Source organism: Gossypium raimondii, chromosome 4 (genome assembly GCF_025698545.1).
Source record: "Gossypium raimondii isolate GPD5lz chromosome 4, ASM2569854v1, whole genome shotgun sequence".
Taxonomy (NCBI): Eukaryota; Viridiplantae; Streptophyta; class Magnoliopsida; order Malvales; family Malvaceae; genus Gossypium; species Gossypium raimondii.
The window spans coordinates 33,298,039-33,313,873 of record NC_068568.1 but is presented as its reverse complement, the minus strand read 5'-3'; the positions used below and the strand labels follow the sequence as shown (position 1 = coordinate 33,313,873).

Sequence of the window (15,835 nt, the reverse complement as noted above, 5' to 3'; positions counted from 1 at the left end):
TAAGTGTTACTGGACCTAGTCCCTTGGTTACTCCAAGAGAAATTAGGGTGGTTTTGCCAAGATGGGTTATAAAAATTGGATTGCAGTCCTTGCTTTCCTCGGTTTTGGTTTTGGTTACCCATGTGATACACAAATTCTGGGTTTGATGGACATTCTTCAAACAAGTGTCCTTCCCCATAATAAACATAGGCTACATTTTTGTATTGATTCGGTGGCTAAGCTGCAAAGTTATTAAACCCATTAATGGTAAAATTTTTCAGTATTGAGAAAACCGAAGATACTTGAGATGCTAGTGAAGTGAGTGGATCCGCTTCATATATTCCTGTGACTTGTCTTCCTAACTCTACTCGATTGGTTGGCCATTGATAATTATTGTTGGCAATTCTTTCAATGATTTCATAAGCCTCATTATAAGACTTAGAAAGGAGAGCTCCATTAGTAGAGGCGTATACTACCATTCTCGTGTCAGCATTGAGACGATTATAGAATGTCTCCAGTTGGATACAATACGAGATTCCATGATGAGAGCACTTCCGTAATAATTCTTTGTACCTTTCCCATGCCTCATAAAAGGACTCATCATCCATCTGTTGGAAAGTAGTGATCTCGTTCCTCAACTTAGCATTCTTGCTAGGTGGGAAGTACTTCATAAGGAATCTTTCTGTAACTCTTGCCATGTGGTAATGGAATTTGGTGGCAATGAGTTCAACCAGGCTTGAGCTCTATCCTTGAGTTCAACCAGGCTTGTGTTCAACCATAGTGCATCTTCATGTACTCCGACTAGCTTGAAAGAATCGCTAACCTCCATAAACAGTCTTAAGTGAAGGTGAGGATCTTCGGTAGGCATTCCACTGAATTGGCCCACTGTCTGAAGCATCTAGAACATGACTGGCTTCAGCTCAAACTGTTGTGCCTTGTTTTCGGGTCTTCTAATACCCAAATTAAGCTCATGAAACACTGGCACGACGTACTGTCTTAGAGCTCTATCCCTATCATCAGCAATAAGGATAGGATTTTGAGCAGGGTTTGCTCCGTTTCCTTGATTCAAATATTCAAAGTTTATCTCTTTGGTCTTTCTTTGACTTGCTTGTCTTTTTCTTTTTCGAAAAGTTCTTTCAATTTCAGGATCTACAGGGAGTAAATTGATAATTCGATCTATACTTTTAAACACCTGAAACAATTATAGAAAAATTAATTAAGTTAAAATTGAACAAAAAAAAACCAAATTGAAAAATTAACCAATTCACAAATAATGTCATTTTAAAACAGTCCCCGGCAACAACGCAAAAAGTTGGAACAATGGAAATGTGCAAGTGTACACAATCGCAATAAGAAATAAAATGACAAGTAAATGTTGAGTTATTGTACCCACAGGGATTGTGCAAAAAAAATTATGAAATAAATAATTTAACAAGTTGGTGGTGAAAATTTGATGATTTAAAAAATTCTTAATTAAGATTAAGAATTAAACTAAGTAAAATAAAATAAAATAACAATTTTCAATGCAATTAATCAATTGCATTCTTTAACGTAACATTATTAGAACCATGTTCATGTTTGTTATGAATTTAATTCACGACAACTCAAAGAATTTGCTAACTTATGAACATACTCACATACCAAAATTCATTTATCTCTTGACTATATCTTTATGTCAATTCAACCGATTAAACAAATTTTAATAAGAAAATGTGTTAATGCACATACATACTTATGAAATTAAAATAATCTCTTCTACATATCTCTATGCCAATTCAAACAACTAATTCAATTTTCATAAGCAAGTAAAAGATTTAGTAAGGTAATAATATATCTCTATATTGAAACAATTTAATCACAAAATCCTGCAAGTTATGAAAGGCTAATGTATTGTTTAATACCATCGCTAATTTAACCTTCAGCTACCTTAGAAGGTTAAACATGCACCGATTAAATATTGTGTCCATTAATTACAATTTCAATCCGCTTAATAATTAATTCAATTGTTACCTTACAATTTAGATGCCAGCATAACATAAACATGATTTTATTTAATTGAACAAATCAACAAGGCCTATAACAAGAAAAACATGATTTTTAATAAATTAAACAATAGAACACAATCAATCTAACACGAATTAAATTTAAGCCATTTTAATTAAATCAAGAGTAACAAAACAATAACATTCATCATAACAGAATGAAGAAAATAAAAGTGTAGGGAACTAGAAACAAATCCAGTGTCTGTCTGAAGTCACACTAGTGTGCACTTCTTCTTCTCTGCTCATTTTGTCATTTCGAGGCCCCTACGAACACTTGAGTGCTGCTACTCCAAGATACAAGAAGGCTCTTTCTCAAGAGGAGAAACTAGCAAGGAAGGGATAAGAAAGAAAATGGAAAATGAATGGAGGTTTCGGAAGGGAGAAAGTAAGTAAAAGAGAGAAAGAAATATGAATAAGAGGTGTGTTGAATGAATAAGAGAAGGGGATATTTATAGGTAGGAGTGGTTGTTAAAAATAGCAAATAATTAACAGCCACACACTTCTCTTGGCCGACCACACATGGAGCAAAGTTTGAATGTTTCAAACTTTTTTAAATTTAGCTTGGGGCAAATCTTCAAAAGCATAATAAGTGGAGGGGTATGAATGCGATATCAAGGAGACTTCAATGGCTAATTTGCAAGTCAATAAATCAGCTAATTTGAGCTGATGGGTTAGCATTTTGGATGGGTTTAAGTAGCTCGATTGCTTACTTGGATCTGTATTTCATATTAGCACAATTGTGCCTCCTTTCCATAATATAATCAATAATAATTTATTTAACTGAAAATATTAGGATTAAAATTAAAATTAATTATATTATGTATTAAAGTCTATATATTTTTGTGTTTCCACTCACACCTGCTTGTGTGGCCCACATACACGTGTGACCCACATGGCCTAAATAGCTTAGACCTTGTATGTCACACGATCTAGCACACGGCCTGTCACACAACCATGTGTGACGCATGACTTACCACACAGCCTAACACATGGCCGTGTGGCGTCCACTGTGCAGATTTTTGGCTTTCGCCGTTTGCTATTTTTTCGTTACACATTTGATTCGATTTTGATATCACTTCAAAAATGGGACTCCTAAAATCGAAATATGATATTTAACATGGTCAATTTCATTATCGAGACACTAAATTAATCGAGAATCGAACACATTGAACTCAACCAACACCTCCAAAAACATATTCATACACTCACCTTAAAATATACAACAACCTCAAGATTCTTCAATTGATGGATGGAGGCTAAATGTACCACAATTCTCCCCTAATCGAACAACCAAACGAATAACATAATCAACAACCCCTTCGATCGACAAAGAAAAAAGAAAACCTAAGATACTCAACATGAATCGAAAATAAACTTTACCTACCCGACAACTTACGAAACATGAACAACAAGAGTGGAATTGAAAGTAACCAGGTTACAAATAGAATAGACTTTTCCAAATAATAGCAAGAGGAAACAAAATTAAACTTTAAACTTTTCGTTGGTAAAGAAAGATAGTAAAAGACATAAGAACAAAGTTATGAAGAAGAAAAGAACGTGCAGAAGAAGAGTAATTTTTTTAGGAACAAAATAAAAATAAAATACAAATACAAATAAAATAAAGATAACAACCAAATCACAACTGCCCCATTTGACCCTAAACACTCCAACATGCAGCGCAAGAGAAAATTAACAAAAATAATTCTAGTCACTCCCACCAAGACTCGAACTCTTGCCCAAAGAGCGTGAGTCACTTGACCACTAGACCAAACTGATTACTTCATCAGAATTGAACAAACCAAACACTTAGATTTTTTTGAGGTGTTACAACTCTACCCCCTTAAAAGAAATTTCGACCATGAAATTTACCTGATTCAAACAGATGCAGATACTGCTGTCGAATCAAATCCTCAGGTTCTAATGTGGCTTCCTTAGTGCCATGATTTCGCCACAGAACCTTCACTAATGGTATAGACTTCCTCCTCAGGACCTTGACGTCTCGATCTAAAATCTAAACTGGCTCCTCCTTAAAGGTTAAATTCGGTCTAACCTCAATCTCCTCAACATAAAAAATATGAGATGGGTTCGATCGATACCGCCTCAACATGGAGACATGGAACTCATCATGAATAGGTTAAACTCTGGGGGTAGATTTAACTGATAGGCGGCCGGTCCCACATGTTTCAGAATCTGATACGGTCCAATTAACCTAGGGCTCAACTTGCCCTTATGTCTAAACCTTAGAACTTTCTTCTAGAGAGATACCTTCAAAAAGACAACCATACAGAGCCTCGTAAGGTGCCATCTGAATACTGGACTGAAAACCACTGTTATATGTGAACTCGGTTAATGGCAGAAAATCCTCCCAACTACCTTGGAAATCAACCACACAACTCCGAAGCATATCCTCCAGATCTGAATCACCCTCTCAGATTAATCATCTGTTTGAGGGTGGAACGCAGTATTAAAGTCTAATCTCGAACCCAGAGCCTCATAAAACTTCCTCCAAAACCAAGAAGTGAGGCAAGGATCTCTATTAAAAATAATCGAGACTAGAATCGCATGAAGTCTCACGATCTCTAAATGGAGTAGTTTATCCTAATAAGAATAAAATGGGCAAACTTGGTCAAACGATGCAAGATGACCCAAATAGAATCTTTCTTAGTTGGTGTTAAAGGCAACCCACTAACAAAATCCATAGTCACTCGTTCCCATTTCCAAAGGGGATTCTTAACGGGTTGAAGCAAATCTAAAGGCAATTAGTGCTCAGCCTTACTTTGCTGGCACTTCAGACAATGAGAGAGGAAATTCGTTACCTCCTCTTTCAAACCAGGCCACACTAATATAGCTTACGCAGGTTACAATACATCTTATTTTCACCGGGATAGTCAATCGTATAGTCATAGTCCTTAAGCAACTCAATTCATCTACGTTGCCTATGTTTCAACTCTTTCTAAGAAAGGAGATACTTGAGGCTCTTACGATCGGTGTAAATGATACTCCTCTTACCATACAGATAGTGCCTCCATTTTTTAAGGTGAATGCAACCAGAACCAACTCTAAATCATGTGTAGGATAGTTTCCTTCATGTGACTTAACCTGTAAGGATGCATAAGCCACTACCTTACCATCTTACATTAGAAAACAACCTAATCCAACATGTGATGCGCCACTGTAAACCACCAATTTCTTACCAAATTTTGGCTGTATAAGAATAGGAGCTTGAGTCAAAACAAATTTGTGCTTCTCAAAGCTTGATTTTTTCTCATCAGTCTAGATAAATGGTGCATTCTTACGCAGTAACTTAGTCAGAGGAGCTGCGATAAGAGAAAACCCCTCGACAAAGCTCTGATAGTAACCTACTAACCCAAGGAAGCTGCGGATCTCAGAAACATTCCTAGATTGTTTCCACTCAAGCACAACCTCAATTTTCTTAGGATAAACTCGGATCCCCTCAGCAAAAACCATATGACCTAGAAAAGTGACTTCCCTAAGCCAAGACTCACATTTGCACAAGTTAGCATAGAGCTGTTTCTGATGGAGTATTTGAAGAACTACTCTAAGATGCTCATCATGATCATCCTCAATCTTAGAGTATACTAGAATATCATCGACGAAGACCAACATGAACTGATCCAAATATGGTTGGAAAACTCAGTTCATTAGGTCTATGAATGTAGCCAGAGCATTCGTCAAGATGAAGGGCATAACTAAGAACTTGTAGTGCCCATAACGAGTCCTAAAATTAGTTTTATGACTATCAACCTCTTTAACATTAAATTGATGGTACCCAATATGGAGATCTATCTTAGAGAACACAGAAGCCCCATAGAATTGATTGAATAAGTCGTCTATCCTCGGAAGTGGGTACTTGTTCTTTATTGTTAATTTATTCAGCTGATGGTAATCTACACACAAACTCATAGTTCCATATTTATTCTTTACAAACAGAATTGGTGCCCCCACGGAGACATACTAAAATGAATGAACCCTTGATCGATGAGTTCCTGAAGCTGAGCCTTTAATTCCAAAAGTTCCTTTGGCGTTATGTGGTAGAGAGCAATAGACATCGGAACTACACCTAATAGAATCTCGATATCGAACTTGACCTCCCGATCGGAGACAAACCCGACAACTACTCAGGAAAGACATCTGGAAACTCCTTAAAAGTTTGAATGTCCCAAATAGACAAAACCATAGAAGCTGAATCACACACATAGGCCTGAAATGCCTTGCATCCTTTACGAACGAACTTTTCGGCCATAAGAGCGAAGATTACATTGGATAAGTTATCCCGACACTCGTCGATAATAACCACCTCCAAATCATCCATAGACCTCAGAATCACTCTTTAGTTGCACAATCCAAGCTGACTCGATGCTCCACGAGTCAATCCATTCCATGAATTAAATTAAAATCTCTGAATGGTAAATCCATCAAATTAGCTGGAAATACAACCCCTTGTACCTCCAACGGTACTCTCCTATAGAACTGATTAACCTGAACAAACTGACCAAGTGGACTAATTACAATAACTATTTAAGAATTGCTCTCAACAAACATACCCAGATTCGCAAAAGTAGAACTAGCTATATAGGAGTGTGTTGGTCCTATATCTATTAAAGCAAAATACGAAGTAGTATTAATGAAAAACGCACGTATGATAACATTTACGGCGTCTTTGTCCTTGCGACGTCTAACTGCATAAACTAGTGTAGAGTGCCTAGCCTCCGTCTGATTAGCACCACTGTGCGGTGCTCTCTGACCTCTACCCATACCATTACCACCTCTAGCCGGACGATGGTCCCTAGGTGGATGCTGTACTACCCTTTGGGGTTGAACCAAACCCAAAGCTGGAGCTTGCATTTGATCAGAATGTTGTGGACAATCCCTGATACAGTGTTCTATCGACCCACATCATAGAAAAGCTCCTAACTTCCTCCAATATTCACCTAGATGGCGTCTACCACAATTTTTACATGACTGAATAATAGTAGGAGCAACAGGAACCTCAACTCTTTGAGGCCCATCAGATCTGGCCCGTTTCTTAGGCCTCAAAATAGAACTAGAGGACTCTGAATCCCTCTTATTCTTGCCTCTCTCACGGTCCCTATTTTTGCTCTTAACGTGCTGAACCTCCTCAGTAATCCTCGCCTTGTCCACGAAAGCAACAAAAATCTACTTCCTCTGCAAAGCTATCAGAACCCTACGATTATTACTTAACCCTTCCTCGAAGCGAATACACTTATCATAGTCTTTTGATACCATTCCATGAGCATATCTACTCAGTCTTAAGAATTCAGCCTCATACTTAGCCACAATCCTGTCTCCTTAGTAAGACTAATAAACTCGTGTCTATGAGCATCTACAGAACCCGCCCCCACATATTTTCTTTGGAAGACACTCTTAAAATAATCCCACGTAATCTGATCTGGGTTAGTACCCTCCTCAATCATCAACCACCATTGATACGCCTCATCGCGAAGCAGAGATACTGCACCCTTCAATTTATGCTTAGAGGTGTAATTGACATTGTTCATAATCCTCTCTGTGGCCTTCTACCAATATTTAGCCACACTCAGGGCGACTCCAGTGACACCCCTAAATAAATCAGCACTGTTGGACCAGAGTAGTTCAGTTACTGACCCACAGCTCCCAAAACTAGAACATGGCCTAGCAACCCTCTCTAAAACCCTCAGCATGGCTTGGGACAATGTGCTGTCCCCAGCTGAGTGACTTTGAGACCCGGTCTTAGCAGTAGTTGTAGCTGGTGTCTCACTTGTATCCAAATTGGGCATACTGCCTATCGAGTATGACTTAGCTCGAGCCCCTCTTCGACACCCATTGTGCCCACAGGTACGGCATCCACATGTTCTATGAGTACTCATCGTATATATTATCTACATTACGAATTTTACGTATCAATTCCAATATTTATTAGCAAATATTTTATGAAAAAAAAGATATCAGAAGAATTTACAGAGATGTTTTAGTCTCTAACTATCGCAGTACAGTTCTAATCATTTTAGAATTTTCTTCGAACTAAAGTTTATCTAAGACAGAAGTACTTACAGGATACGCGCCGAAGACTCAGTATTCCACAAAATTATTTTTTAGATTAATGCAGAAATGAAATTTACTCGAAAAACATTTTTCACATAATTTTGAACCTAAATTTTCACAGCTCGAGCCTTGCAACCTGGCTCTAATACCATTAAATGTAACACCTTAAACTCGGCCTAGACGTTATGGAAAAATATGGAGATGTTACGTAAAACGGTTGTAAATCTAATTTTCAAAATCTTTGGAAAATGCCGTAAATTTTATTACTTAAAACCCTTGTTTAATAGAAAACACACCTAACTTAAGTTTTTAGTTGAAAATGATGTTTACTTACATTTCCCAAAAACGATTACTTTGTAATGAAAATTCTTAAATCGTTATATTTTGTAAAAATCAAGTTTATTTTCCCGAAAACTGTCTTTTTTGATAAAACAATTTTAACAGTATCATGCAAAAATAGAAAATAAAATCTGAAAACCAAAACAACCCAAAATAGTCCAAATATTAGAAAATGCTTAAATCCCAAATTTAAATGAATCAAACGAAACAAAATTATTGTAACTGAGTTCCCATGGCATCGACCTGCCTAAGTCTGAGGATTACTTGAAAATATTAATCAATAGAATATGAGTTTTTGAAACTCAGTGTGTAACAATAACTTGAACAGTTAATTTATATTAGATAGATTTAGTAACAACAGAAACATAATAGAGCAGTACAGATACAGACATATTTTCCTACCCCCACCCACTATACACCATCTCCGACCATCTCAACACACCAAATGGGGCATGAAACACCCATCCAACCTTACACACCACTTAGAATCGATATGACACTTTTTGAATATTTGCAGTTGAGCTGCTAGTGTAATAGGCGAGTTATTGCCACGTATAGAGATACTTCCTCTATATAAGATAACCCATCCCAAACGTAAATATAGATCAAAATAGAAATCAAACATGCTACAGTTATACATGCACGACATAACAGATACAAAGCATATATAGCATTTTTTCGGGTTACTCATAGCGTATTATAAGCTTTACATATCATATGACGTCTCAAATATACGAATAGATATCAAAATTTATACTAGCAGATGACTATATTTCATATTTTACAGTCTATTTGATCACAAACAGACCCCACAGAAGGCATACAATCGATCATAACAATGTGTACGGCCTTAGGGGAATATTCATAATTTTAGGCCCACACGACCCAAATGGCCAGCCCGTGTGGCCTACACGGCCCAAATATCCCAGACCATGTGTCTCACACGGTCTAACACACGGCTTGTCACATGAACATGTGTCATATATAGCCTACCACACGACCATGTGGTGCCAGCTTTGCAGATTTTTGGCTTTCACCATTTTCCATCTTTTCATGTTTTTCGTTGCACACCTTATTCTATGTTGGTATCACTACGAACACGGGACTCCTAAAACCTAAATATGATATTTAACACAATCAATTTCACTATCGAGACACTAAATTAATCGAGAATCAAACACATTGAACTCAACCAACACCTTTAAAACATATTCATATAATCACCTTAAAACGAACAGCGGCCTCACGATTCTTTAGTTGATGGATAAAAGCCAAATGTATCACAATTCTCCCCTAATCGAACAACCAAATGACTAACATAATCAACAACCCCTTCCATCGATAAAGGAAAAAGAAACCCCAAGATACTCAACATCAATAAAAAATAAACTTTACCTAACCGACAACTTATGAAACCTGAACAACAAGAGTGGAATTGAGAGTTGCCATGTTACAAACATAACAGAATTGTTGAATAATAACGAGAGGAAAGAAAATCAAACTTGGACCTTTTCGTTGGTAACGAAAGATAGCAAAAGACACAAGAACAAAGCTATGGAGAAGAAAAGAACGTGTAGAAAAGGGGTAATTTTTTTAGGAACCAAATAGAAAGAAAATACATATACAAATAAAATAAAGATAACAACCAAATTACAACTACCCCAATGTCCTTCCCCACCTAAAATGTTAAACAAACAACCCATTTGACCATAAACACTCCAACATGCAACACAAGAAAAAGTTAACAAAAATAATTCTAGTCGCTCCCACCAAGACTTGGACTCTTATCCAAAGAGCATGAGTCACTTAACCACTCGACTAAACTGATTACTTCATTAGAATTCAACAAACCAAACACTTAGATTTTTTTGGAGTGTTACAAAAAACATAATTATGCAGCACAGAAATATCATTTTCCGCTATCTTTCATTGACCAAATGTTGGATAGACTAACAAAGAGAGAATATTATTTCTTTTTAGATGGTTATTATGGATACCGTCATATTCCAATCCATCATAATGATCAAGAGAAGACAACATTCACTTTCCCATTCGAGACCTACACTTTTTGACAGATGACATTCTATTTATACAATGCGACGACCACATTTATGCGATGCATGACGTCAATATTTGTAAATGGATATTCCTTTACTGAATATCTGACTAATCTAGAACAAGTTTTGGAGTGGTGCGAAGATACGAACTTGATTCTTAATTGTGAGAAATTTCACTTTATGGTCAATAAAGAAATTATTCTGCGACACCATATTTCTAATAAAGGGTTTGAAATTGATAGGGCTAAGATTGAGGTCATTGAAATATTACCATCTCCAAATTTAGTTCACGGGATCAAAAATTTTCTTGACCATGTGGGATTTTACCAATGATTTATTAAGTACTTCTCCCAAATTGCAAAGCCATTAAACCATATTCTTCAGAAAGACACTCCATTTGTATTTGAAAAAGCATGTGCGCAAGCCTTTTAGGTGTTGAAAAAGAAATTAGTCACAGCTCTAGTCATAACTAGCCTAGATTGGGGGAACCCTTTGTGATCATGCGTGATGCGAGTGATTATGTTGTATATGCAGAATTGGGACAAAAAAGGGACAACTTTTCACGTCATTCATTATGCAAGCAAAATGTTAAATTTAGCTCAATGTAACTATACCACTACCGAGAAAGAAATGTTGGCAGTAATATTCGTATGTGAAAAATTTAGTCCTTTCTGATGGCAAACTGAGTGTATGTCTATATAAACCATTCAACCCTGAAATATGTCATGAAGAAAAAAGAAACTAATTTCAAATTAATGCGATGGGTATTGATTTTTCAAGAGTTCGATCTTTGGATTCTGGATCAAAAAGGAACTGAAAATCAAGTCGTAGATCATCTCTCTAGACTAGAAGTAGATGCTGAAGAAGGAAAAAACTAGGCAGTCAACGAGAAATTTATAGACGAGCATCTGTTTCAAGTTAACCATCATCAGGTAATGACTAAACAACAACGAATGCCTTGGTATGAAGATATAGTAAACTATTTGGTGCAACGAGTCTTTCCTGCAAATTCTACGGGACAGAAAAGAAAATAAATTATGCACGATGCGCAAGATTACATTTGGGAAGAACCATACACTTTCTAGCAATGTACAGACCAATTAATTAGATAATGTGTAGCAGAAGAGGAAGTGGATGATATTTTAACTAGATATCATACTATACCTTGTGGGGATCACTTGGGAGGTAAAAGAACAGTGCAGAAGATTCTGCAACTAGGATTTTAATTGCAAAAAACATTCTAGGATGCTTACGAGTTTGCACGAAAATGTGACTGATGCCAAAGAACGAGAAATACTTCTAAACGTGACAAAATTCCACAGAAAGGAGTGTTAGAAGTTGAAGTCTTTAATGTGTGGGGAATATATTTTATAGGCCTATTTCAAAACTCGTTTTGAACCCATTACATATTGCTAGTCATTGGTTATGTCTTGAAACGGGTTGAAGCATTCATAGTACCAGAAAACGACACTAAATCTATGGTAAAGTTCTTAAGAAATAATATTTTCTCAAGATTTGGGACACCTAGAGCTTTCGTAAGTGATAAAGGATCAAATTTTTGCGGTAAACAATTGCAATTTGCACTAGCAAAGTATAGTGTCAAACATTGTATCACCATTGCATATCACCCACAAGCCAGTGGTCAAGCAGAAGTTTCAAATTGAAAAGTAAAATAGATATTTGAAAAATCTTTGAATCCAACAAGGAACGACATGTCAGTGAGGTTGGATGATGCACTATGGGCATATAGGATGACCTATAAAACTCTTTCGGGAATGTCTCCTTACCATTTGGTTTATGGAAAAATTTGTCATTTACCAATAAAGTTGGAAAAACAAGCATATTGGGAAGAACTAAACTTATATCCCACCTTGGCCAAAGAAGCAAGGATGTTTCAACTTAATGAGTTGAAAGAATTTTAATTCTTGAGTTATGAAAATGATGAGATATACAAGGAGAAGAGTAAGTTGCACCATGACACTATGATCAAAAAGAATAATTTTGTGCTAGGACAACAAGTACTCATACTTAACTCCAGATTGAAATTTTTTCTAGGAGAATTGCAATCACAATGGATGGGTCCATATAAAATCAACCGTGCACTCACCAACGGAGTCGTAGAATTGATAACCAAAGACGGGAAACTATTCCTTGTCAATGGGAAAAGATTGAAACATTATTTTGGGGGGAAAGTATATAAATTCTTTGAAAAATAGTATTTAGAGTGTAATGTATTAGGTAGCAAAGAAGACAAGGTAGTTGATGAAGGAGATGAAAATGTAGGAGACTGAAACCTAAATAATTCTACTCTCTAAAAAAATATGTGTTTGTTGCTTCTATATAGGTCAACCAATATGAAGGTTCACAATATTTACAAACTTTAATGACAAGATGAGGACATCCTTCCAACACCTCGCGACAGGTCACAAAAAATAGGAAAGTCCTAAAAATATTTTTATTTAGATGGGAGCACATTGGGGACAATGTGCATTCTAAAGTAGGGAGTTTACATAGAATTTTTAGTGTTTTGTTTTTGCTTATGTGTTTTTCTTTTATGTTTCTAATTCTTTATTTTAGTTGAAATTTTTTAAAATTTTTAATTTTTTATTATTGCATGGTGCTTGAGCTTGCATTAGTGCAAGTAATTGGTTTCTGATATAATGATAAACTTGGCATGATAGTAGAATAATTCTATTCTCCTAAAGTTAAACTAGTTAGTTCATTAGATTACATCATGCAATAGGTTAGAGGTGATTATTATGCTACAAGTCATACCTATAATGAATAACTGTATAGATATATATATATACTTGTTTTGAAGTTTAAGTATTGTGGAATCATAGAACTAGCATGATTGAGCTCATAAATTTTGAAATGTCTAGGGATGAGCTAAAGCATTGTTTGGTCAAGATAGAGCCTAAATGAACCAACCTCTATGCTATGTACCCTTAAATTGAACCTAAAGTACATTTTTCTTGCTTAAACCTTATTGTTGAAAACTTGAACCAAAAATTATATGTATACTCATCCCATTTTTATCTTGTTTTTCTCTATTTGCACAAAATTAGGCTTTGGGCCATAGATATTAAGGGATAGGTAGAGACATATTAGAGGTTTCAAAATAAATGAGTGAAAAGTGAAGAAATGGTACAATCTGGTGAGTATAAGAACCTTGAAAAACTATGCTTAATGAAAAATGGTTGAGTGAATTAAAACATTATGAGGGTTAAAAGTAAAGTGAGAGAATGAAAGGATGGAACATTTAAAAGGATTGTGAGTGAAAAGGAGTGGAACATTTAGAATGTGATCAAGTGAAAATTCATATATGAGTTTTAGAGAAAATTTTCATTCATACAAGGTACTAAAACTTACTTAGCTTGTTGTACTCATCAATATTGCACCATGTCTTCACATGTATTTGGAAAGATAACGAAGGTGAGAAAATGAGGAATAAGGAGGTGAGTTGAAAAGATAAATTAGGGGTCAATTAGGGGACAAAATCATGTGCCAAACTAATTTTCATCCTTGAACCATTTTGATGCTCACATTCCTTGAAACTGAACCAACCTTAAGCCTCAAAACGTTACAAGCCAAAAAGTCCTATATGACCTTGACAAATCAATTTATGAATGATTATCATGTAATTTGTATGAGAAATGAATGCTTTATGTTCTTCTGATATAAATGTTACATCTGTACAGTGAACATGGATGGATTAGTATGATAGACAGAGAATATATATGATAACCTTTAAATTTGTTCATGTGGTAATTCTTTGAACTCTCATGTTTACCGGTAGAAGTTGTGGGTTCTCTAAGTATCATATCAAAGTTTCATAATAGAATAGTCACTTTTATTATCTATGTCTCTAATTGAATCTCTTTATTAAGCATGCTTAGGAGTCGCAATCTTTTCCATGTTGTTTGTTTATGTGTTTGCTTGAGGACAAGCACCGACTTAATTACAGGGAAATTTGATTTGCCATAATTTGATATGACAAATTAAGTTCTTTTCAGTACTTAAGGAGCTTGTAATCTAGCATTTTATGTCATTTTCATAGTTTTACGAATTAGATGTTAGTTATATTTAATTAAAAAAATAAGTCTTTTTACGGGTTTTATCAACCAATTATGTCAACTCGAGCCTAATAAAGTTCTAACAAGTTGATGTAGTGCTGCAAGAAACGACTTGAACCAAAGAGTAAAATGAGTTAGGGGATTAGCTAAAATATCACAACTTAGAAACTCTAATGTCGTGAAATTGAAGCTGCACAAACACTTAGAAGAATTTTCAACCAACATCAACAAGGCAACTAGATAGTGGTCGAGGTCGCGACATTAGAAGCTAGAGTCGCCACATCTAACACTTAAAGTCGCAACATTCTTGGCAGTAGCCAAAGATGGAAGTCGATCACATGGTTGCAATAAAGTCGCAACATTGAAAAGCAAAGCCACAACATCCAAGCCCTTCTCTAAAGACTCAAGAAAATTGCATGCAATGTCGTGACATTGGACCTAAATGTTGGGACATTGACGCTCGACAGACTTAAAATCTACAAGGATGTTTCCATCCAAACAATCAACTTTAACTTGTAATTGAGGGCTGAGGTGACCCGATTCGGTCAAAAACCATCAACTTTATAAATGTTAATTAGAAACACCATTTAGGGAGGTGAATTACGATTTAAGGTAGATAGTTCATCAGATTTTGATTAAACTTTGTAATTTCAATTTCGATTTCTAATAAAATTTAGTTTTTCTCAATTTCGTTCTTTCGTTTTCTTCACTTGCTTTTCGTACTTTTTTTTGTGGATTTACCAATCGTGCCTGATCATACACTTACGTTACAAGAATATTTGTTGCCACCCAAGTTGATCTTTATCATTAGAAGTCTTCGGGTTATTGAGCTTTTTTAAACCTTACTATTTTCTTATCATTAGTTTCATTAATGCTTTGCAAATTGAGTGGATTTGGGATAATTAGAATGGTTAATAACTAAATTCTTAGGGAGATTGGTTAATTAAAGTGGGAGGTTAACCAGATTTAGGGTTTGAAACTGATTAATTAGATTAAATTGAATGAACTTAAACCTTAGAATTGACGCCTCTAGGTAGTAATTTAGGACCGAAAGGAGATTCTACTCGAAACCAATTTGAGTTGTCCCCATTTAGATCTATCATGTTGAAAGATAAGTGGACTAATTTGATTAATTGATAGAATTATAAACCGAAAGCTATTAATTAGGCCAGTTAATAATTAATTAGTAAAAACTGCTAAGTCTAGGTTAATTACAACCATGGAAGTTAATCAATTCCAGTTTGTCGGGAAATTCCAGTTTGTTATTCCCGATAATTTA

General features: G+C 35.6%; 1 non-coding gene across 1 annotated transcript; it reads left to right on the top strand.

The window, feature by feature from the left end:
* The first annotated feature begins 513 nt into the window (after positions 1-513).
* Positions 514-620, top strand: LOC128040817 (small nucleolar RNA R71). Its single transcript, XR_008195623.1, has one exon. It is a non-coding gene; the product is annotated as a small nucleolar RNA R71 (small nucleolar RNA).
* Positions 621-15,835: the final 15,215 nt, after the last annotated feature.